This window comes from Petaurus breviceps, unplaced genomic scaffold (assembly GCF_028583685.1).
Source record: "Petaurus breviceps papuanus isolate PSGF00001 unplaced genomic scaffold, PetGlider_PUasm1.0 91133, whole genome shotgun sequence".
Classification (NCBI taxonomy): Eukaryota; Metazoa; Chordata; class Mammalia; order Diprotodontia; family Petauridae; genus Petaurus; species Petaurus breviceps.
In genome coordinates this window covers 30,945,127-30,968,365 of record NW_027187419.1, presented here as the reverse complement: position 1 = coordinate 30,968,365, position 23,239 = coordinate 30,945,127, and the positions used below count along the sequence as shown (strand labels likewise).

Here is a 23,239-nt window from a genome sequence, read left to right as displayed (position 1 = left end):
TTTGAAATTCTACCCAAATCAGACTTCTTATCATTTCAACTTGGTGGTGTTGCTTACATTCTTTTCCATGTCTATATTGGACTTTTCTTGTCCCTAACATCTTCACCTTTTAAAATCCTTCCCTTCTTTTAAGGTTACCTTCTCTACAAAGCTTTCTCAGATTCTCTTTTAGTTGAAGATGATTTATCACTCCTATAATTTCTCATAGCACTTTGGCTCTCTCCTTTGCACTTATCTCAGTCTGTGTTTTACTATGGTTGCTTGTGTGTTTGTCTTATTTTTCCTATCATACTGTAAGCTTCTTGAGGTCAGGGCCTATTTATTTCCAGCATCTTACACAGTGGTGATCATTCAAACAATGCAGTCACTTAATAAATGTTTGCTGAAAAATGTTTGCTGTCATTTGCCATTAGGGTACCATCTTTGATTTTCTCTCCCTCTTTCCCCAATCCTTCTTCTCTCCATCTACTAGAGAAAACAAATCAGAAAAATGGTAGAGCGGACCCTGGGAAGTCAAGAATTGCTTGCTTTGCTTGGGTGTATGTGTGGCCCCATATAAATCATTTCCTCTCTCCTTGTAACTCTTTCTTCATCTGTAAAATGGGAATAACAAGCCTTACCTACCTCAGTGGTCTGTTGTAAGGCTTCATTACTGGTTGTAAAGTACTTTGAGAACCACAGATGAAAGGAGTGATATATGTATATAGTGTCATTATGATTAATAGTGTTTCTCTTCTAACATGCCAAGAGACAGACCTCTTGGTTTATGTCATTTAAGTGAACACCAATGGCCCACTCAGAGGAGAGAGACTTCTATTAAACCAGCATAGTCACATTAAAAAACCCCACCAAACTTTTATTCCCGTAGAAACTTGTAGCAGTCATAAAAATGAGTTTAACCTTTCTCCCTGTTTGCTCCCCTCCCTTATTCTCAATCACTCATCTCACTCCAAGCTTTATCCTCAGTTTTACACATGTCAGTGCTGTCTCACCACTAACATGGACGATCTTATAGGTATCCACCATGCAATGGGAAGAAGGATGTGCAGGAGACTTCCTGCCTGACTGTATGACAAATGATGAATACTCAGCCAGAGGTGGTAGAGTAGGTCCAGCTTATTTACCCTAGGATGAGATTCTGTGAGATGGCTCAAGCAGGAAGGATGATGAATGAATGACTTTTTAAAAAAACTATTAAGCATTTACCATGTGCCAAGCACTGTGGTAAGAGCTAGGCATACAAACACAAAGATGAAGACAGACCTTGCTCTCAAGGGCCTTACATTCTGATGCGTAAGACAATTATGCAGGGGAGTGGTGGCCCAGGACTAGTATTTTGGTTTGAAAATTTACCCTTTTCAGTAGTACTGGCAGTATGGATTTGATTAAGCTTTCAGAAGAGGAAAGATAAGTCAGGGAAATGGGATAGAAGGCTGAGGGGCAAGATGGCTGGCATAATGATAATAAGAGAGTAGGCAATAAAGTAAAATGTCAGATATATGAGATATATGGGACAGTCTACATGTGAATATGTATATGTATGTGTGTATGTATACATACACATATGTATATGTGCATATATGTTTATATGTAGACATGGCTTGGGTAGCACGAACCGATATGATCTGCCCACCTTTGCAGAAAGTAGATCCTTCTACCAGCATGGTAGCTGAGGAAGAAGCAGGCAAGATCTTGGATGTTTGAGACTGGGCAATCTTTCCACCAGTCTCTAAAAGGGATATTGAACAAGAATTATATCTGCCACTCCTCAAGTATCTCTGGTCTAGGGATTCAATATATTCAACTCCCTGGTTACTCTTTTTTTTTTTTTTTGCCTTTTGGAGGAAAATTGGATTAAGTAACTTGCCCAAGGTTACACGGCTAGTATTTTTGTGTGGGTGTTAAGTGTCTGAGGTCAGAACCGAACTCAGGTCCTCCTGACTCCAGGGCCTGAGCTTTACTCACTGTGCCACCTAGTTGCCCCCCTCCCTGGTTACTCTTAAGGTGGGTCTTAGCTTATAATTTCTTCATACCCCCTCACTAAATTCTAGTTACACAAAAGATCATCACATAGGGAACAGCAAATGAACATATTTATTTAAGAAAAACAGCAAACAGAAAGTGACTAGAAGATACCAGAGAATATAAAAGTGAAAATGAGCTCTTTAGCTGGGATTGATATCTCAGTTCATATAAAGAAAGCAAGGATTATTTCACCTGAGGGAGGTCTTCTCTCAGTAGTGTCTAGAATTGTAAGCCTTCGAAGGCAAGTAATATGATCAAGCCAGTTCCATATGTGTTTTTGACTCAGAGGGAACCATCATCCAAATCTTTCTCTGGATTGTCTCTCATGAGACCCTCTGTCTATATGTGTCTCTGAAGAACGTCTTGAACCAACTAAAGTAAGTCCCTTCCACACATATGAACGTTGAGCTCAGCATTCCCTCAGCCAATCAGGCATCACATCTCTCCATTCAAAATGCCTCCAAGAGCTGTCCCTTTACAAAATTGTCTTGGTCTTGGGTAGGATATAGGGCATAAAACATAAACATAGCTTAGGCCTGTCTCAAACAGTGGGCCCAATGAGGCATTCACCAGTAAGGGAAATAAGGGCACCAGGGCAGGAATTCTGGAATGAAAAGAGCAAGAGATAGACTGCCCAACTATATACTGCTGATGTGGAAGCCTGAGGCTTGGCAAAATGTGCCAATATTTCAGTTGTTCAGGCAGGGCTAGAAATGGAATACAGGCATCTTGGGTCTGTCATTCAGTGGACCTGCTTTCTACTATGGAGCAATGGTGAATTCAAATGAATAAATGAGTTTACAAATTGATTCAGAATCTGATGCAGTCTGCAACATGGAGGCAGGAAAAGGTCAATGTACTCATTAACTGGTATTGATTGAATTAGCCCAAAGTGACTTCAAGCATTTTTTTTAGAGCACAGAGAAATCTCTGCTTCTGAGGATTTTACTTTCCCAAATCTTAAACAGTCATTTTATTTCCCGGGAGGTGAGGAAGAGAAGGGAACAAACATTTGTAAAGCTTCTACTGTGCTCCAGTGTGTACAACACTGAAAAGCACACTCCCAAGGTAAATGAAATTATCTACAGCATTCAAAGCTTCTATATTTGCTGTAATCAATGGTTCCATGTATGGATGGTGTGGTGGTGGCTGATGGAGCACCTGTGTTTTCTTGGTGTTAATTGTTAGGCCAAAATTAGCACAGGCAGCAGAAAACTGATCCATACTTTGTTGCATCTCAGCTTTAGAGACTGCATTGAGTGCACAACCATCTGCAAACAGAATAGCATGCACCAACACTCCCTCCACTTTGGTCTTGGCTTGTAGCCTTTTTAAATGGAAACTATCAGTGCAGTAGCTGACCTTAATGCCATGTTCATCTTCAGCCAGTTCAGTGTTTGGGAGGCTCCAAAGGAAAGTATGGGAAAGAAAGGTATTAGACTAACTACCAAACTGAAGGTCTACAGAGCCGTTGTGCTGATCTCATTGTTGCATGCCTGTGAAACCTGGGCAGTCCACCAGTGCCATGCCAGGAAACTGAATCACTTCCATTAGAATTGTCTTAGGAAAATTCTGAAAATCATCTGGCAGGATAAGGTACCAGACATTGAGGTCCTTACTTGAACTAAACTGCCAAGCTTTCAAACTCTGCTTCAGAAAGTGCAATTCTGATGGGCTGGCCACATTGTTTGAATGCAAAACACATACTTGCCAAAAAGACTATTTTATGGAGAACTCACACAGGGCAAGCACTCACATGGTGGTCAGAAGAAGTGATCCAAGGACACTCTCAAGGTCTCTCACAAGAACTTTGGAATTGATTATGTGACATGGGAGACACTGGCACAGAGCCGCTCAGAATGGTGTGCCTATGTCAGAGAAGGTGCTGTGCTCTGTGAACAAAGCAGAATTGAAACAGCTCAAAGGAAATGCAGGATGCCCAATTTAGAGTATCCACCTCAAATGTTCACATGGGCTATTTGTGTGCAGCCTGTGGTAGAGCATTCCGAGCTCATATTGGTCTGATCAGACACAGTCGCACACATTGAAACTTGACTCTAGCATAGTGATGTTGTTCTCTTTGAGAACAAAGGACAACAACCAACCAGCTATGCTCCAGGCACCCTGCTAAGTGATTTTGTTAGATATTATCTTATTTGAGTCTCATGACAACTTTGTGAAGTAGGTGCTATAATAATTCACATTTTACAGTGAGGAAACTGAGGCAGACAGATATTAAGTGATTTGCCCAGGTTCACACAGCTAATAAGAGTTTGAGACCAAATTTAAACTCAAGTTTTCCTGACTCCATGCCCAGGCCCAGAACCATATCCACTGTGCCCCCAGCTGTCCCCAGTGGCATTGTCTCTTCCCTTGTTATGGATACTGTGCTTCTCTCACTTGTTGGTGAGTTGGGCAGGGGAGTGAGGGGAGGATGTCTACCTCAACCATATGAAGACTTCCCCCAGCAGAATGGTCAGATAACAGTTGGGTCCAACAGCTATGAAGACAGCTAAAGCAGGCTCTGTGGAGTGCTTAGAGCTCAGTCAGACATGGAAGATGCCAGGGTCATCCACTGCATCCCAGGCCATCCATTGTCAGTCATCCTACCTTTTATCTTGACTAGACTTTTGTGACTCTGGAAGAGAGAGTGACAACTTTGCATGCACTCACTTCAATCTGATTTGCTCATGAGTCAGGACTTCACCCCATGATTTCATTGATCCTCTTTGAAAATGAAAGACAAACAACACAGCAACAAGCAACAACACAGTCTAAATTTACATTAACTTTTTTGGCTACCATGTTGCACCACTAAACTATATGGAGCTTTCAGGCCATTAAAACTCCTGTATCTTTTTTACACAAACTTGTCTCTATTCATATTTTGTCTGTCCTGGACTAATACAGTTAACCACACTTTATATGTATACCTTTTAAATCCCATTCTTTTTATTTCATAGGTTGCCATGGCTAAAAGATTTTTCATCTAGTGTCCAACCATATATTAGAAAATTTGGTTCAGGTTTAAGAAACGGAAAAGGCTAAAGACTTGAAAACAATTTATGAATCACATACATATATAACAAATACATTCTTTAAGAATAGAGTCCCAAAGTGCCAAACATGACTAATCTCAAACATTTCACACACACACACACACACACACACACACACACACACACATGGACGCACACAAATGAAATTGTCTGTATCTTAAAACAAGATATATATGATGACTGATTTGGAAGTTATTTTAGAATTATCTATCTGTGTGGAATAAGCTTAACTAATTAGAGAAAAGGTTAAAAGCCACAGCTAATGAGAAGGATAAAGATGAGAAAAAACCACACACAATGACAATAGTTGTAACTAGACTTATTCAAATAAATCACTGAAATTGGAAAATGGGAAATGAAGGAAAGATGAGACCTTATGATGGATCAACATTGTCTGCAAAAGCTTAAACAATGGCTACAACAAGGAGGCCAGAAGAGCTTAGAACCACTTCAGCCAGTGTAAACACAACTTCCACATGAAAGAGAAAGACATAGTAAATAAAAGAAATATCAGGCTGTAAATTCACTAGGATATAAATGCCATATAGAGGCAGAGAGTGTAAGATTATGAGCAATATTAACACATAAAACAGTGAAGAGAGATGAAAGAAAAAGCAAGTTTGAAAAGAGCTTGATGTGAAACCTAAATAAGTCAATTGAATCTAAGACCATTTATAGATGAAACTGGACTGATGAGAAAAGGAAGAATAGAGCAGATATGTCAGCATTTCTACAAGCCACCATAATTGAACTCTACATATCAGTTACTGCTGTGCTATGTAAGAAAATGAAAATGTCAGTAAAGAAGATGAAGATTGGAAGAACAGTTAGACCATACCAAGCATATGTAGAATAAAATTGTTTTGGAGGCCACATATTTTAAACAAGTTTTTATTGATGTCTTTTTCTTCAACATCACTATGGTTTTCTTCAGTATTATTCCCCCTGTCCCTTCCAAAGAATCAATAAATAGGATTTTTAAAATTAAAAAAAAGAGAAATAAGATGAAAAAAATCAGCATAAACTGATCAGCATATTGAAAAAGTCTGAGAATATATGTCGTATATAATTTCGTGGACCTCCCACCTCTACAAAGGGGAAAGGGAGAACATAATTTTTACAGCATTAAGAGATTGAATCTCATGATTTTTTTGGCAAGAAAAGATATCAGGATATGAATTTCTTGCTTTAAGGTATAATCAATCTAATTTTTATCCCCATGGGTGAGATGTTTGATATTAAACATGTTTAGCATACTCCAATTCTACTTTTCTGAATAGAAAAAAATCATGGACAGAATTATTTATAAAAAAGTTCATTAAGATAATATTAATAACTTCCAATTTATTTGCTTAGTTCATTATCTCTACTACATCTTTATGAGAATAGTCTAGCAGTCATTGAGATTTCTTTGATGAAAATATAAGAAGGGAAGAGGCATATTTTTACAAATAATTTTCTTTAGCTAGCTACCACTTTGAAGTTACATAGTAGTCTGAAAGATACATAGATCAGAAGATCAGATGTATTATTTATTGATTTTTAGCAAAAACATTTGAATTGGTAGAGTAAAATGCTGCTCTCTTCAAAAAATGTACTTTGAAATCATCTGTGAAGATAATGCAAAATTCTTTGATGAAAAAGGAAAAGGAGAAGGAAGAAGAGAAGAAAGAGAAGACAATGATAGAAGCTGACATTTATAAAAAAAACTGGTTTACCAAATGCTCTTTATACATTATCTCCTTTGACAGACACAGTCATATAATTAACTCTGCTGGATATTGATATCAAGTGAGGCTTAAAATAGGGAGAGGTATACTCAGGGGAGACATTTGCTTTTGTCATTTGGGGTTTCTTTTTTTTTTTTTTAAAGCAATAGGGGTTAAGTAACTTGCTCAAGGTTACACGGCCAGTTATTTCTGGGTGTGGTGCTGAGTATCTGAGCCCAGATTTGATCCTCAGGTCATCCCGACACTGGGGCTGGTGCTCTTACTTGCTGAGCCACCTGGCCACCCCTAAGCAATTGGGGTTAAATAACTTGCTCAAGGTTACATGGCCAGGTGTTTCTGGGTGGGTGCTAAGTGTCTGAGCCCAGGATTCAATCCCCAGGTCATCCCAACACTGGAGCCGGTGCTCTTACTCGCTGTGCTACTTGGCTGCCCCATTTGGGGTTTCTTGCAACATATAAATGGATGAAAGATTCTCTAGAGTTGTTGAGATTTTTGAAATGTCCTGTGTGACACTGTGCTGATTTCATCATTCTCTATTCTTCACTGAAATCCCCAAACACTTAAAAGACAATGTCCTCAAAGAGATTACATTTTAATGGAGAATTCAACAGGCACACATATAGGTATGTAGAAAACAGAGAATGGGAGAGATCCCTCAATATTGGAGAAAGGTAAATGTCTCTTATTTCAAAAAAAAGTGAAGAGAATAGTTTTTAAACCATAGGCCAGTGAGTTCCACTTCAATTCCTGAGAAAGTTCTGGAATCAATCATTAAAGAGATAGTAAACATTTAGAAAAAGAAAATGATTGCATCTTTTCTACAAGAGAAGATGGAAAAACATAAGCCTTGGCAATGACTCAGTTAGATGGGTTTGGAATCAAGAGAAATAGAATTCAAAGATTTTGATGTCACCTTGGCAGTAGGTGTTACATGGAGGGCCTCGAAAATCTGTCCTTTTTCTCCTGTGCTGCTTAATAATTTTATAATTACCTTGGAAAAAGGTGTAGGTAGCATGCTTACCAAATTTGTAGATTATACAAGAATGTGAGCCTACACACTGGACAATGGTGTGATATGACAAAGAATGTTAATACAGGGGCAGCTGTAATACAGGAGTCGGCCCTGGAATCAGAAGCATCTGCTTTCAAATCTGGCCTCACACACTTGACACTCACTAGCTGTCTTAAGTGACTTGGGCAAGTCACTTAACCCCAATTGCCCTGCCTTGTCCCCTCCAAAAAAATTCTAACATAATCCTAGACTTGGTTAGAATATAAGCTCTTGAGAGTATGAACTGTATATCTGGTGCCTGGCACATATTGGGTGCTTAATAAATATTTACTGATTAATTAATTAATAGAGATACAGTCTCTAAGACTGAAGACGTGATAGTGTTTCTGCACTCTACCCTAGGCAGACCATATTTGGAGCATTATATTCAGTTCTGGGTGTTGCAGTTCAGTAAAGTCATTTATCAAGAATATTCCAGGGAGGACAACCAGAATAGTATAGGGTTTTGAGTTCATGCCCGATGGGATCTTGTTGAAGGTACTAGGAATATTTATTCTGAAGAGAAGACTTGGAGGGAACACGATAGCTGTCTTGAGCGTTAAATAGTAACTGATACTTAGAGTGAATAGAGAACCAACCTCAGAATCAGAAAGACCTTGTTTCAAGTCCGTCTTCTGACAAACATAAGTTGTATGAATTGGGACAGGTTGATGAATACTTCTGAACTCAAGTATAGTGGTGTCAAACTCAAATAGATATATGTAAAAATGCCTGCAGACCACAAATTGATTTAGTTTTAAAATGTACTATTTTTACATATTATTATATTTTTATTTATTTTGTTAAATATGTCCCAATTACATTTCCCCTTGATTCAGGCAGTACTCAAACTCTGGGGTATTGTGGGTCACATGCTGATGTTAGACATCTCTGTTCTAATACTGTGAGTTGCAAAGTAGGCGTTGACCTGCACTGGCAGAGGAAATTCAATGAGTATTTCCTATATTAATGAAATTTCAGGTCTAGTTAAAAAACTGTAACAACTGCTATTTTTATTGCCCTTTAAGGTTTTCTAAGGACTTTTACATATATTATCTCTTTTGAGTCTCAAACTTTTTAAAGTAATACATTTTTTTGCCCAGTTGTGTGTAAAAACAATTTTTTAACATTTTGAAAAAGTTTTGAGTTCCAAATTCTCTCCCTCCCTCCCCTTCCCCCTTCCTGAGAGAGTAAACAATCTGGTATAGGTTATACATGTGCAATCATGTACTCTCATTTTACTGAGAAGGGAACTGAATCTCAGAGACTAAATTATTTGCCTGGGATCACACAGTTTGTAGATCTCTGAGATGGAATTAAAAACTGAGTCTTCCCAACTTCATGTTCAGCCCTCTATCTTTTCCATCTGCCATTTTCTATTTTTGATAGGCTGTCAAGTGGGTGAGATGATAGGATTTCTTTAGCTTTGTTCCAGAGGGCATAGCTAAGAACAGTGATCAGAAGATGCCAGAAGGCCTACTCAGTCTTGATAGCCTACTTATGCTGTCATTATCTAGATCTCTAAGGTTTGCGAAGCACTTTCCATATTGTCTCATTTGATCCTCCTAACAATTGTGGGAGGTAGGTACTGTTGTCATCCCTATTTTACAGATGAGGAAATTGAGGCTTAGAGAAGAAACATAATTTGCCCAGGGTCACACAGCTAGTAAGCATCTGAGCTCAGATTTGAACTCAGGTTTTTCTGACTCCAAGTCCAGCACTTTAGCCACAAGTTCCTTAAGGAATTCTGCCCACCATATTGACATTACAATAAAACTTTTCCACCTTGACTTAAAGAATACTTGAATCTATACTTCTTTTTGGGGGTGCCTGAACCCCTCAAACCACATCATTTCTTTGGTGCCCAATGTGGGGCATAGTCTGAGGTCTTAGGCATTCTCCGAGTTAAGGTAAACTTCCCTAAGCTTCCTCTCTCCTCACCCAGTAGTCAGGTTTCTCCCCTCAAGCACCTAAATTAAGTGTAAGTAGATGAATATTTTAAGATGTGTGCCTGATGCATTTGTAAATGAGTTGTACTTTTCAAGGACCATAATATTAAGTTTTTTATTTTTAATTTGGGAAGTGATGTAATGGAAAGATCTGTTTGGGTTGGATTGAGCTTGGGTTTAGACCTTAAAGTAGCCCTGGCATCTTATGATTATAGCATCTTTCTATAAACTGCTGAGTTCATTGGGAGATTGATGATCTGGATCACATGAAAAGAATAAAGAGATTGAAGGACATTTGGTGAAATTTTCTCATTTTATAGGGAATAAAAAAACATTATATGATATTTCCCTGAAATTAATCCATTATATTATATATAATATATATATATATGCTTTATAGATATTCATACACATACTTTTTCCCAGTCCTATAACTATTATGCAAATTTCCCATTATATTATGTATTTCATGTTTTATATATATTCTAATTTTCCCTCCCTTCCTGAGCCATAACTAATATCTATACATACATATGTATGCAAACACACATTCCCTCTCCTTCCCAGATCTAAAACTAGAAATGTTGTCACTTGGATTAAATATCAGAAAAAATACACAGGGAAAGCAGCAGGAAGGTCATGCTCAGTTAAGAGGAGTGAGAGAAGCTTACCCCATCCTACTGTGTGATAGTTTCCCACTTTATTCTTTCCAATAGAAAATCGAGTTTTATTGTGTTTCTGCTGCTAAAAGCCTTTAAGTGCTGTCAGTGCTCTTTAAACTTGATACTCTGGGGCAAAGTCTCAGTCACCCCATCCTAGTTTTATCTCTACTCTTTGTTCATCTCACTGTCTCTTTTCTGTCCATATATAAGTCTATTTTTGTATTTCTGTGTAAGTGATATGTGAGTATGTTCTCTATAATTTTAGGTAAGTCACCTGTAGTTGGGAATTTTCATTCTGATAAACAGATATACAAATGCAGACAATACTATAGAAATAACTCAGCTAAAGTAACTCTTCACTAATGGAGTTAATGGGTCTGTAAATGTTCTACCTTTCTTTCCTGTGTGCAGAGAAAACTGGTTGAATTAGGATCGTGACTGTGCAAATGGCGAGAGGAAGATGTATATTAGATGCCGTAAAGGTGGGAATGTCAATATTTGACAACAGATTGGATACATGGGCTTAGTGTGATCATTACTAGAACAACCTATAGGGATCTGTTATATTTTGCAAAGTGTCCTTTGCTAGATGAAATTGGATTTTTGTATTACAGGACCATGATGGATATAAAGACCAGCTGTATTTTAAGAGTAGATCAAATAGATATTTGTTTAATAGGAAAATACATTTAGCAGAGGCATTTGCTAATGAACAGTTCCTGTGTTAATTAGATTCTATATTGAGTGGTTATTGAATGTTATTTACAATCAGTAAACAGAAGTAACCATTTATTCATATTCTTTATTTTGGTATGGAGGCAACTCTGGCTTCCTGAAATCTATACTAGCAGAACATAGGCCTCAGCAGTTCCTATGCCAAGAGAGAAAGACTTTAAATATGGACCCAGGAGGCAGATTGTGTCTGTTGCCTGAATACCAACCTAGCAATAGTGAAGGAAGCTCTTTACTAGAAATTTGACCATGAGCTAATGAAAACACTTTTCACTTTGTCTAATGGTACACTTTTTATGTATGTATGTGGATTGATTCTCTGTTGCTTGTACTAATTTTGGCCTAACAATTAATATCAAGAAAACAGATATTATCTACTAGCCAGCATCACACCAATTATACATGGAACCGTTGGTTATAGCAAATGGAGAAATTTTGAATGCAGTGGTGAAGTTCACTTACCTTGGCAGTATACTTTCAAAATAAGTACACATAGATGATGAGGTTGACTATGCATTGCCAGAGCTAGCTTGATGTTTGGGAGGCTCCAAAGAAAAAGTATGGAAGTGAAAAGCTGTTACTCTGCCTACCAGGCTGAAGGTCTACAGAACTGTTGTACTAACTTCATTGTTGTATGCCTGTGAAACCTGGACAATATACTGGCATCATGCCAAGAAACTGAATTGCTCCCGTTTTAATTTTCTTAGGAAGATTCTGAAGATCACTTAGCAAGATAAGTTGCTGAACACTGAGATCCCTTCTCCAGCTAAACCGTCATTTTAGTCCTCTGAGTATGAAGGACAACGACCAATCAACCAACACTTTTATGTAGAAGACTTATCGGGATGTATTTTAAGGTTCTAATTTTAGATGTGTGATCTCAAAAGTAGAGTTTGACAAAAATTAATCATTGATGTCCGGGTTATATGAGCATACCTTAAATGGAATAAAGTTTCCACTTATCTCAAAAAGCTTCTATAACTATTTAAATACTTTATTAAACACTAGTGTCATTATCAACCCGATGGGATTTTTAAAAGTCACATCTGAAGGTATCTGCTTTAACACAATGAATACTTTATACCAAGTTCCCTAATTTTTCCATTTGAAGTTTACATTAAATTTTAATGTGCATACCTTCCCTTAAGACATCACAATGTAAGCATATTAAATGCTTCTTTTTGAGAAAATGATGGTTAAACAAAAGTTCAAAGGTAAAGAGAAGTGATGTTCAGGAAGCATAAAGGGTTAATTCAAAATCAGCCTCTGAGGAGGAACTGTACTAATTATTATATAAAAAGCAAAGATGCCTGACTACATTCAAGGACAGAACTGGAAATACAGTATTTCAATTAGTGGGAAGAGACACAAGATTTTAAAACCTGAACAATAAATGTAAAATATAGCCAAAAATGGGTCATGACTAGAACTGAAGAACAAATTTCAAGGAGGGAGGACTATGTAAATACCTCGTTCTTCCTTTGGTCTAGCACCCTTGAATCACTTTGCTTCATTTTCAAAAATTTCTTCTAAAAATATCTCAGAATTGTATTGTTTTGGCAAAACTAAGTGATTAATAAGTGAATTAGGATTTGAAATTTCAATCTAATAGACACCAAGATCTTGAATAAATGCCAGTCTTTTTATTTTGCTTTATCGATTTCTTCACAAATTTTACTCCTGATTCCTCATATCTTTTACCAGCATCTCATACATTAGAAGCAGCTGCTCCTATGTGTCCAAATGTCCAAGGGTCTGAATTATGTTAAGTCTGGTTTTTAGTGCCCCAATTGTGTGTTAACTGAAGTGTACCTTTCTTGGAAGACATCTAAGTTATTCTTTCACTTTTATCTTTTGGGGTATCATTTTTATCCTCAAAATCCAAGACGTAGAGCAAAAATTTCATAGTGGGAAAAATAGTGATACTTTCGCATTAATATCATTCCAAGAACCCTTGTGTAGAAGTGATTTTTCTGGGGGATCCTTTATTCTGAACATTATTTATTGAAACCAAAAAATCCTTGGTGCTGGAGTTTGGGTCTAAGCAGAATCTCAGGGCAGCATCTTTGGCAGGGTCCTTGAACACCTGTGGAGTTCCTCTGTAGTGAACCCAGGGACTCCTGTGGGGCCTGGACTGAGAAGTGAAGATGCCAAAAGAAAATTTAATACCTTTTTAAAGGAAACATCTCATGAATCTCGGTGTGTCAGTCGTGCTATTCTTTCCTGGGAGAACGGGGGAGAGGAACAAAGGAGGAGCAGAACAGAGTGGAAAATGGGAGATGATATGGTAGAGGGAAAAGTACTCTGGATTTCAAGAGAGAAGATCTGGGCCCCATCACTAACTAGCTACAGGAGCTCATGCAAGCAATTTGTCTTCTCTGAACTTCAGTTTCCTCACATCTAATACAAAGGTAAAAATAAAAATCTGCCTCTCAGGGTCACTATAAAGTTCAAACGGGAAAATGGGCAAAAAGTGCTTTGTAATATTTATTGACCATTAAGGGGAAAAGGCTCATTTTCTTCTCAACCAAATATCTTCCTACCTGAGGATGCCCCAATGGACCCGGTGTTCCCTTTCATCCTTGGCTAAAGAAGACAAACACCACCACCCAACAGCCTGTTAGCTCTTCTTTAGCCAATGGTGACTATAATTGCAGAAGCTTTCAGGGACTTTTTTTCTTGCAGGCTAGAATCCTTCATCTTCAAAGGGTAGTAATTAATACAGAGCAGCTCTGGGAGGGAAGTGGGTGTGATGAACCTCCTTTATTGATGGTGCGTCTAAAGGTGACAGGCTTTGACATGTAGAAAATCATGAAGTGAAATCAAACTTGAGGTTCTTTGGCATCTAAGCCTGTTGTTACCACCTCTTTTGGCTTCTTTCTAAAGCGATCAACAGTTTTTAGAGATAAATTTCATTTAAGGTCTGCTTGTATAGACTCTTTCTTTTAAAAAATTTTTATTTTTAATTTATGGGATAAAACAAGCATTTTCATAACATACTACAATAAAAAGATAATTGGGGGTGGCTAGGTGGCGCAGTGAATAGAGCACTGGCCCTGGAGTCAGGAGGACTTGAGTTCAAATGCGGCCTCAGACACTTAACACAAAAGCTAGCCGTGTGACCTTGGGCAAGTCACTTAACCCCAATTGCCCTGCCCTCCTCCCTCCAAAAAAGCAAAAACAAAACAAACAAAAAGATATTTGTACGTGAAACTGCGAATCTACTGTGCACAGCTTTCTATTCCTTTCAAATATGTAACAAAATTATCATATAAATTTCTTTTTTTTCTTCCCTCCCTCCCACTTTAGAGATGACTACGATTAGACACAAATAGGTTTATTTATGTAAAATTATCCAATGCATACTTCTATGCATCAGCTCTTTCTCTGGATGCTGATAGTGTCTTTCTTCGTATGCCCTTTATAGTTAATTTGGGTATTTAAAATAGACAAAATAAATGATTCACTCAAAGTCATTCTTAAAACAACATCCCTGTTACTATATACAATGTTCTCTTGGTTCTGCTCATTTCCCTCTTCATTATTCTCTGCAAGTCTTTCCATGTTTTTCTAAAGTCATTGAGTTCATTATTTCTTATAGCACAGTAGTAGCATATATATACCACAACTTATTCCTCCAATTGATGGGCATCCCTGAAATTTCCAGTTCTGTGCTACCACAAAGAGAGCTGCTATAAATATTTTAGAATATACAGGTTCTTTTCCTTTTTCCCTAAGCATTTTTGAAAATAAATCAAGTAGTGGTATTGGTGGGTCAAAGGTGTAGGCAGTTTAATAACTCTTTGGGCATAATTCCAGATTGCTCTCCAGAATGGTTGGATCATTTTACAATTCCAACAATGAATTAGTGTCCCAGCTTTTTCACATCCTTTCTAACATTTGTCATTTTCCTCTTCTATCATGTTAGCCAATCTAGTAGGTATAAAATGAGATCTCAAGGTTGTTCTAATCTGCATTTCTCTAATCAATAATGATTTAGAGCATTTTTATATGACTATAAATCATTTTGATTTCTTCATAGGAAAACGGTCTGTTCATGTCCTTTGACTATCAATTGGGGAATGACATATTCTTATAGATTTGACTTAATATATTTTAGATATGAGACTGTTATGAGACTGGTAGTTTCTTCAGGCTTAGGCTTCAAGGTTATATCATCATTCTATCCCTACCTTTAGCCCCACACCTACCTTCTCTCTTTTTCTGAATTCAGTTTCCCCTTCAACATTGTCCTGGTAGGAGGTCATGCTTTGTAGAGTGCAATAACAACAACCTAAATAATAATTCACATTTATATAATACTTAAAAGTTTACAAAATGCTTTTCCTGACCGTAACCCTTATGGAGATAATACAAACATTATGTCCATTTTACATATGAGAAAACTGAGGTCAAAAAATATAAGTGACATGTGCATAATTCCATAATTTGTAACTGCCAGAGCCATGTTTTAAGTATAGGTCTTGTTCCTACAAATTTTAGTGTTCTTGGCACTATATCATACTACCATCCTTTCTATTCCATTACCCTTTGACAGTCTTTCCTTTTGTCCTCCCCTCTTTTCATAAGCCTGCCATTTTCACTGCTGGCCATGCACTATGTATGGGCCATTCCAGTCATAATGGGGTGTACAAAGAGCTATTGGCATCAATTGTGCCATTCGGTAATATGGACAGTGATTTGCTTATCTCCATGAAGCAAGAGCCTTGCTAAAATAATGGGTTACTATAGTTCAGCTTAATAGCTTTCCACTTCATATTCTGTTGCTCCTTCCTTCCTTTCTTCCATTTCAGCTGCAACATAATTGGGCATTAACATGTCCAGAATCAAAACTGATCTCAGTTTATTACAAAACAGCATATTAAATCCACCAATCATGGTATGCAAACACACTGAATGCATAGGAAAAGTAAATTAGTCTATAAACCATCCTGGAGCAAATTAGGAGATATTTTTTAAGGTGAGTTGGGACTAACTCCAGGTTTGGAATTACATCAGAGTATCCCTTGTTTACAGAGCCAGTCAGAAAGTAATTTGGCAGTCGTCACTTGACCCACTTGCACACTGCATCTCATATTACACAGCCCCTTTGGTGACATGGACAGGAGCCTACTTTGGTCCATTTCTATAGTAACTAGCAAAGACTGTGTCATATGGAAAAAATGAACAGAATTTAAGAAAGCAATGTCTTCAAGTCCCTTGTTACCTAGTCCTTGTTACCTTGTTACCAAGTTACCTTGTTACTTTTACTGTTCATGCTCTGTTAATCCTCATCCCTGAATCTCCCTTACCTTCAACTTTCTCTGTTCCTCAATTCCATCTTGGTCCAGACCTGTGGTATAGTGTCCAGCATGGTATAGTGGACAGAGAGGCAGCCTCAGAGTCAGGAAGGCTGGGTTGAAGCAAAGCCTCTTGAGGGAGACATGGGAGGAAGTATGTGGCAGGTAAGCCAAACTACCACTACTTCCCCATAGATCCTGGTGAAGAGAGTCCAGGACCCCAAATCCAACTTTGGGAATTGCAGTACCCCCAACACCATTGGCGTTTCTTCTAGTCTATTCTCTGTAGCCATCATTGAAGGGAGTAAGCACTGTGGAGAAGAAGCCTATTTTCTTGACACCACCAACACCAACTACTGACCATTTGCCACCATTGAGTAGGGAAGCCAAGTGAAGCAGTGCCCCATAGATTACTGGCCTTGTTTCCAGTCCAGTCCAGTTCCTGCAGCTATCATCCTGGGAAGCAACTCCTACAGAGATGTGATCTGTTAACTTCTTCACAAGTGCTGTGGCCTAGCTCCTCAGCAACCAGAGCTCCTCGAGATCCAGAAAAGAAAGTCCTCTACTCCAGAATCCTTGGCACCATCAAATGATTTGGCATCAGAAATGATATTTCAAAGGATGATTTGCCATCTCATTTGTTCCTATATTCTAAGCAACCATGAGACCTTTCCATTTTGTACTGGAATTAGAATATTAGCTTCTTGAGAGCAGTCTGTCTTGCTTTTCTATTTATATACCAGCACTTAGCACAATGCATTGAGTCTAGCAAGGTTTTTCATTAATTTACTTAAGTGATTTTCTTTCCATCCATCCATCCATCCATCCATCCATCCATCCATCCATCCATCCATCCATCCATCCATCCATCCATCCATACCTAATTTTGACCTGCTGTTGCCTCATTTATAAAATGAGTTCTACTAGATGATCTCTACAGTACTTTCTAGCTGTCTGGTGATGTAATGATGAACTTCCTCTACCTCAATGCAGAGTTTCACCTTCTCGAAAGGCTGTGTGAAACAATGAGAAGTTAGGTGACTTTCTCAGGACCACACAACCAATATGTTTCAAAGCTAGAACTTGAACCTAAGTCTCCCTGATTCAGAGACCAACTATCTATCCACTATACGAGGCTACCTCTCTATTATTCTTATTATGTATAAATTCTCCCAAAGGTCCGTAGAGAGGTGCATGATGGGCATGAGGAAGCTGATGTTTTCAGTTGTGTCCAACTCTTTATGACCCCATTTGGGGTTTTCTTGGCATAAATACTGGAGTGGTTTGCCATTTCTTTTTCTAGCTCCTTTTATAGATGAGGAAACTGAGGCAAACAGGCTTAAGTGACTTGCCCAGGATCACATGTATAAGTATCTGAGGCCAGATTTGAACTCAGGAAGAGAAGTCTTTCTGACTTCAGACTTGGGCATTCTATCCACTGTGCTATCTAGCTACCCTGTGAAGGGTGCTGAAACACCTTACACATAAGGAATTACAAAGAAGCACTGTTAAAGGCATCATCCAAGCCTCTTATGAGACAGCAGAAGATGGACTGACCACAGGGTAAGAGTGAGGGATAAGTCATGAACAAGTCCTATATAAGAAGGCCACCAGAATGTTGAGAAGACCTGGGCAAGAGAAACAGAGGAAAAGGACTCACCCTTGGCATATTTGAGTACTATATGTGAGTTACTATTATTATGACCGTTCAGGTCACCTTTAAGTTTTTATCTAGTATTATCCCATAACATGGATGGCTAGGTGGTGTAATGGATGGAATGCTGGGTCAAGAGTCAGGAAGATTGATCTTACTGAGTTCAAATCTGGCCTCAGACACTTACTGTGTGACCTTGGGCAAGTCACTTAACCTTGTTTGCCTCAGTTTCCTCATATGTAAAATGAACTGGAGAAGGAAATGACAAACTCCTGTAGTATCTTTGCCAAGGACAACTTAAATGGAGTGATGAAGTAGTCAGACACGACTGAAAAACATAATATGGTTGGTGCACTGATGATACCCTACATGATTATCTAACTCTAGAACTGTTGGCTCATGGATTTAAATATAGAAGGTCTTGTAGTTCAATCTTCTTGTTTTGCAAATCTAATGTGTTTTCTGATATGCACAGAATTGCCTGATGCCACCAGCCAGTTTGTTTTTTAAGAATCACATCAAGCAAATTGGCAGATGATCAAATCTAACCCCACTGCCTTTTGAATGAAAGCAATTGCACAAGGCAGAACTTGATGTGATCTGAGTGATTGATCTTAGGGTTTTAACCTATCAACTATGAAATAAGGAGGCGACTAATGAATGTTGGAAGAGTCTTTGAGAATCCAAGATGAAAGATATTCCCCAAAGTCAGGTGTAAATAATTTCTGTGTTGTGAGTGAATACAGAAGAAATATTAGCCAACCAAGAAAGCATTAAATCACTGTGACTTGCACATCCTGGACATATGTAGTGAGGCTAGACTTCTGATTGAATTGACCTACAGATGTGGGGATCTACTTGATTCTTATGAGATTCCTCCTCTTATTTAAGAGTAGTGCAAGTAGGAAGTGGTTTTGGAAATTGAGAGAGAATAGGAGAAGAGAGTGACTCCTTTCTTTCCTCCTTCCTTCCCATCACCCATATGAGTATGTGGAGCTCTAGAACAATGATTTTCAGATCTGTGTGTGACAAAATAAAACATCAATTACAAGGTATCAGAACTCCATAGGGATTGAGACTCATTGCAGTAGCAGTAAGCTTTCTTTTGGATCAATGAGGCTGGTTTAGTAAGAGAATTACACTGATCCACAGTTGGAAAGGACTTCAGAGATAATTTGATCCACTCACCCACAAAAAAAGAATTCATCATCTTCTCTAAACTCATTGTTCCATAAACTTCCCTATTCCTGTTAAGGGGAATCTACTTCTCTAGGTTCAGATGCTTGGTATCCTTTTAGACTTTTGTATCTCATATCCATTTATTTTCCTAGTCCCTCCTCCACCCCATCTATCTTACATTTACTAGCTATGTGGCCTTGGGCAAGTCACAAAGTTTCTGAGTTTCAGGTATTTTCCTAGTACTTATCATAGTCAAAGATGGGTTCCAATCTTTGCTGGTGAAGGGAATTCTCTAGATGGACAGATTCATAAATTATTCTGGTTGATTTTTCTCAATTTCTCAGTGTTAGTTAAGAATAACTAGTTCTATGATCCAATCATTCAGAAGAGCAGTTTGGAACTATGCCCAAAGGGCTACAAAATGTGCGTACCCTTTGAGCTATCAATACCTCTACCAGGTTTGCATTCCAAAGAGGTTTTTTTTTTTAAGGGAAAAGGACTTATTTGTAAAAAGACATATTTATAGCAGCTCTTTTTATAGTGGCAAAGAACTGGAAATTGAGGGGATATCTATCAATTGAGGGAATGGTTGAATAAGCTCTGGTATATGATTGTGATGGAATACCATTGTGCTATAAAAAATGACAAGCAGGCAGACTTCAGAAAACCTTGGAAAGTCTTATACAAACTGATGCAAAGTGAAGTGAGCAGAACCAGAAGAACATTATACACATTAACAGCAACACTGTGCAATGATCAACTATGAATGACTTAGTTACTCTCAGCAATAAAAAAAACCAAGACAATCTCAAAGGGCTCATGATTACAAATGCCATCCATTTTCAGAGAAAGAACTAATGGAATCTGAAAGCAGATCAAAGTATACTATTTTTCACTTTATTTTCTTCTGGTATTTTTTTTCTCTCCTTTGGGTTTGTATTTTTTCCCTAACATGACTAATATGGAAATATGTTTTGCATGACTGCACATGTATAACCCATATCAAATTGCTTATCATCTAAGGAAGGGAGGAAGAAAATTCAGAAGTCAAAATAAAAAAAGTTAAAAATTGTCTTTACATGTATTTGAGGAAAAATAAAATATTATCTTAAAAAATGACTGGTTGTAGAATGGTGACTTAGACAATGACCTGGGAGGACATTGTGTTTTTTTGAGCATCTGTGCATGCATTTTTTACTTTGTGCTATAAATTGGTGAGTTGGACTTAGAATCAGAAAGACCAGAGTTGGAATTTGCCATTGTCAATTACTTCTTTAGTGACCTTGGGCAGGCCTCATCACTTCCCTTGGTCTTAGTTTCATTATCTTTGAAATGAGAAGGTTCAATCAGGTGACTTCTAAGGTCCCTTCTAGCTCAAATTTATGATTTTATGAAATAGAGACCCAGCACAATGAAGGTGATGAAGAGGAAGAGGATTGCTGTGCATCAAGCTAGCTTTTGATGGTAAACTCAAAGGATAGGCAGAGATTTAGAGAGAGGTCCTCTACTAGACATAATTGTAAAGTATACAAAGTTTACCTGTTTTGGTCCATCCTCCCCTTTTGTCACCATGTTCCTTGTAGCATAAGCTAATCCAGTCTCCCTTAAACCTGGCTTCTCTGTCCCTGTGTTCTTATGTTTTCCTATAATGACAATAATAAAAATAAACATTTATCTAGTTCTTTAAGGTTTTCAAAGTACTTTACAAATGTTAGTTTTTCCTCTCATAACAACCCTGAAGGAAGGGGCTTTATTATTATTCCCATTGTACAGATGAAGAGACTGAAGCAGATAGCAGTCGAAGGACATGCCAAGGGTCATGTGACTAACAATAATAATCATCGTAGCAATAACTAACAAAGATTTATATAATGCTTACTATATGTCAGCACCGCGCTAAGTGCTTTACACTTATTTCATTTGATTTTCACAATTCCAGGAAGTAGATGCTATTACTATCCCCATTTTACACATAATGAAACGGAGGCAAACAAAAGTTAAGGGACTTGCCCAGTGTTGCACAGCTAGTAAGTGTCAGAGGGAAGATTGGAACTAAGGTCTTTCTGACTCCTGGTCCAGAGCTTCATCCACTATAACACCTAATTGCCAACTACCTATAGTTTGCAGGTGAAATACTTCTCACATTCTCAACCCTTATAGCCACAGCTTTTTCACTGAAAATCATTTATCCTGTTTAAAGCATTTGACTTAGGGCTATGCATCCTTATGAGGCCATGGTAGCTACTAGCTAATTTAGAAAATAATTTATGCAATTGTTCTACTGGGAGAGCCACTGCTGGATAAAGTGTTTGTTTTCTTGTAACCAATACCTGGTACATGGTTGATACTTAACAAATGCTTATAGACTCAACAAAGGACTTCCATTTTCAAACTCAGTGGAAGCTCTGTAAATCTCTGACAGGTTTAGGGCATTTTTGGGCATCCCCTAACGTCAAACTGTCAGGCACAAAAGGAGGCACAGCTGGTTCTAGAACATGTGGAAAATGGCTGCTGTTTGTCCTTTATTATCAAAAAGGACCACAACTTCAGGGAAGTGATGCCATGACATGCAAGTGAATTGGATTTAAGTGAGGGAGGACTGTACGATGTCACCAGCCTCACTTTCTCCTCAGGAGCCATCTGGATCCAGGGGCCAGATATGGATCAGGACATCAGGAGATGGTCCAGGATTCAGTGGGGTACCTTGGCCTTTTCAAACAAAGGTCTGAAGGATAACCAAATGAAATCTCCCAGCTACCTTATTACGCACTTCTTTCAATGGAGTGTGGAAATGCCTCTTGCCAAACTTTCAAAATCATCAGGGCTAGCCCTGATGGAGTATAAAAGAGGGATCATGGTTGGAAGGAATCCTGGAAGACATCTGGTTCAACCCTACCATTTTACAGATGAAGAAACTGAGACCAAGTTAAATGACTTGTTCCATATTACACAAATAGCAATCTGTGTGTGGATTTTGAACCTAGATTCCATGACTCTCTAACTTTTTCTATTATACTGCACTTAAAACTGGAAGAAACCTCAGAGACTCTCTAGTCTACATTGTTCATCTGGCAGATGGCCTTGCCATCAGGGCCCAAAGAGCTTAAATCACTTGTCTAAAGTCACATGGCTAATAAGAAACAGTGCCATGGCTCAAATCCAGATCCTCTGACACCAAATCTATTGTTCTTTCTGCTCCATCATTTTTCTTTTGGTCTGGATGTGTGATTTTTATCAATGAAGAGAATTTCTCCAGGCAGTCAATGAACACTCATCAAGCTTCTGCCATGTGCCAGGGCCTGTGCTAAGTTCTAGGGATACAGAGAAAGGTAAAAAAAAACAGTCCTTGCCCTCACGGTGCTGAAATATAGTGCGGGGACAAACACATACACGCAAACAAGCTGTTTACCGCATGTGTGGGAAATAATCAGCTGAGGGAAGGTGCTAGAATTAAGGCAATTGGAGAAAGTTTCCTGTAGGTGACGGGATTTTAATTGCTTCTTGAAGGAAACCATGGGGTGGGGATGAGGAGAGAGAGCATTCCAGGCACTGGGGACAGCCAGAGAAAATGCCAGGAGACAGAATGTCTTGTTCTAGGATCAGGAAGGGGGCCAATGAGCCTACATCAGAAAATACAGGGAAGGTGGGGGAAAAGAGAGTATAAGGTAAAACTCGACGACCAGTGTGGATTAATATCTACTCCGTAATTTATGGTCTAATTTGCCCAGGAAACTTAGAAGTTCAATGACTGGCCCAGTCACATTGGCCTTCCTTTTGGAGTTATGAGGCTGGCTTAGGCACAGAAACAGAGTGGGAAAGGACTTTTGCTATTGTTGTTCAGTCATTCAGTCATGTCTGACTCTTCATGATACTGTGGATTGTACTATCCATAAGGTTT

General features: G+C 38.3%; 1 pseudogene; it reads right to left on the bottom strand.

The window, feature by feature from the left end:
• Positions 1–12,708: 12,708 nt before the first annotated feature.
• Positions 12,709–23,239, bottom strand: part of LOC138154907 (lactoylglutathione lyase pseudogene) — a 58,042-nt pseudogene continuing 47,511 nt past the window's right edge.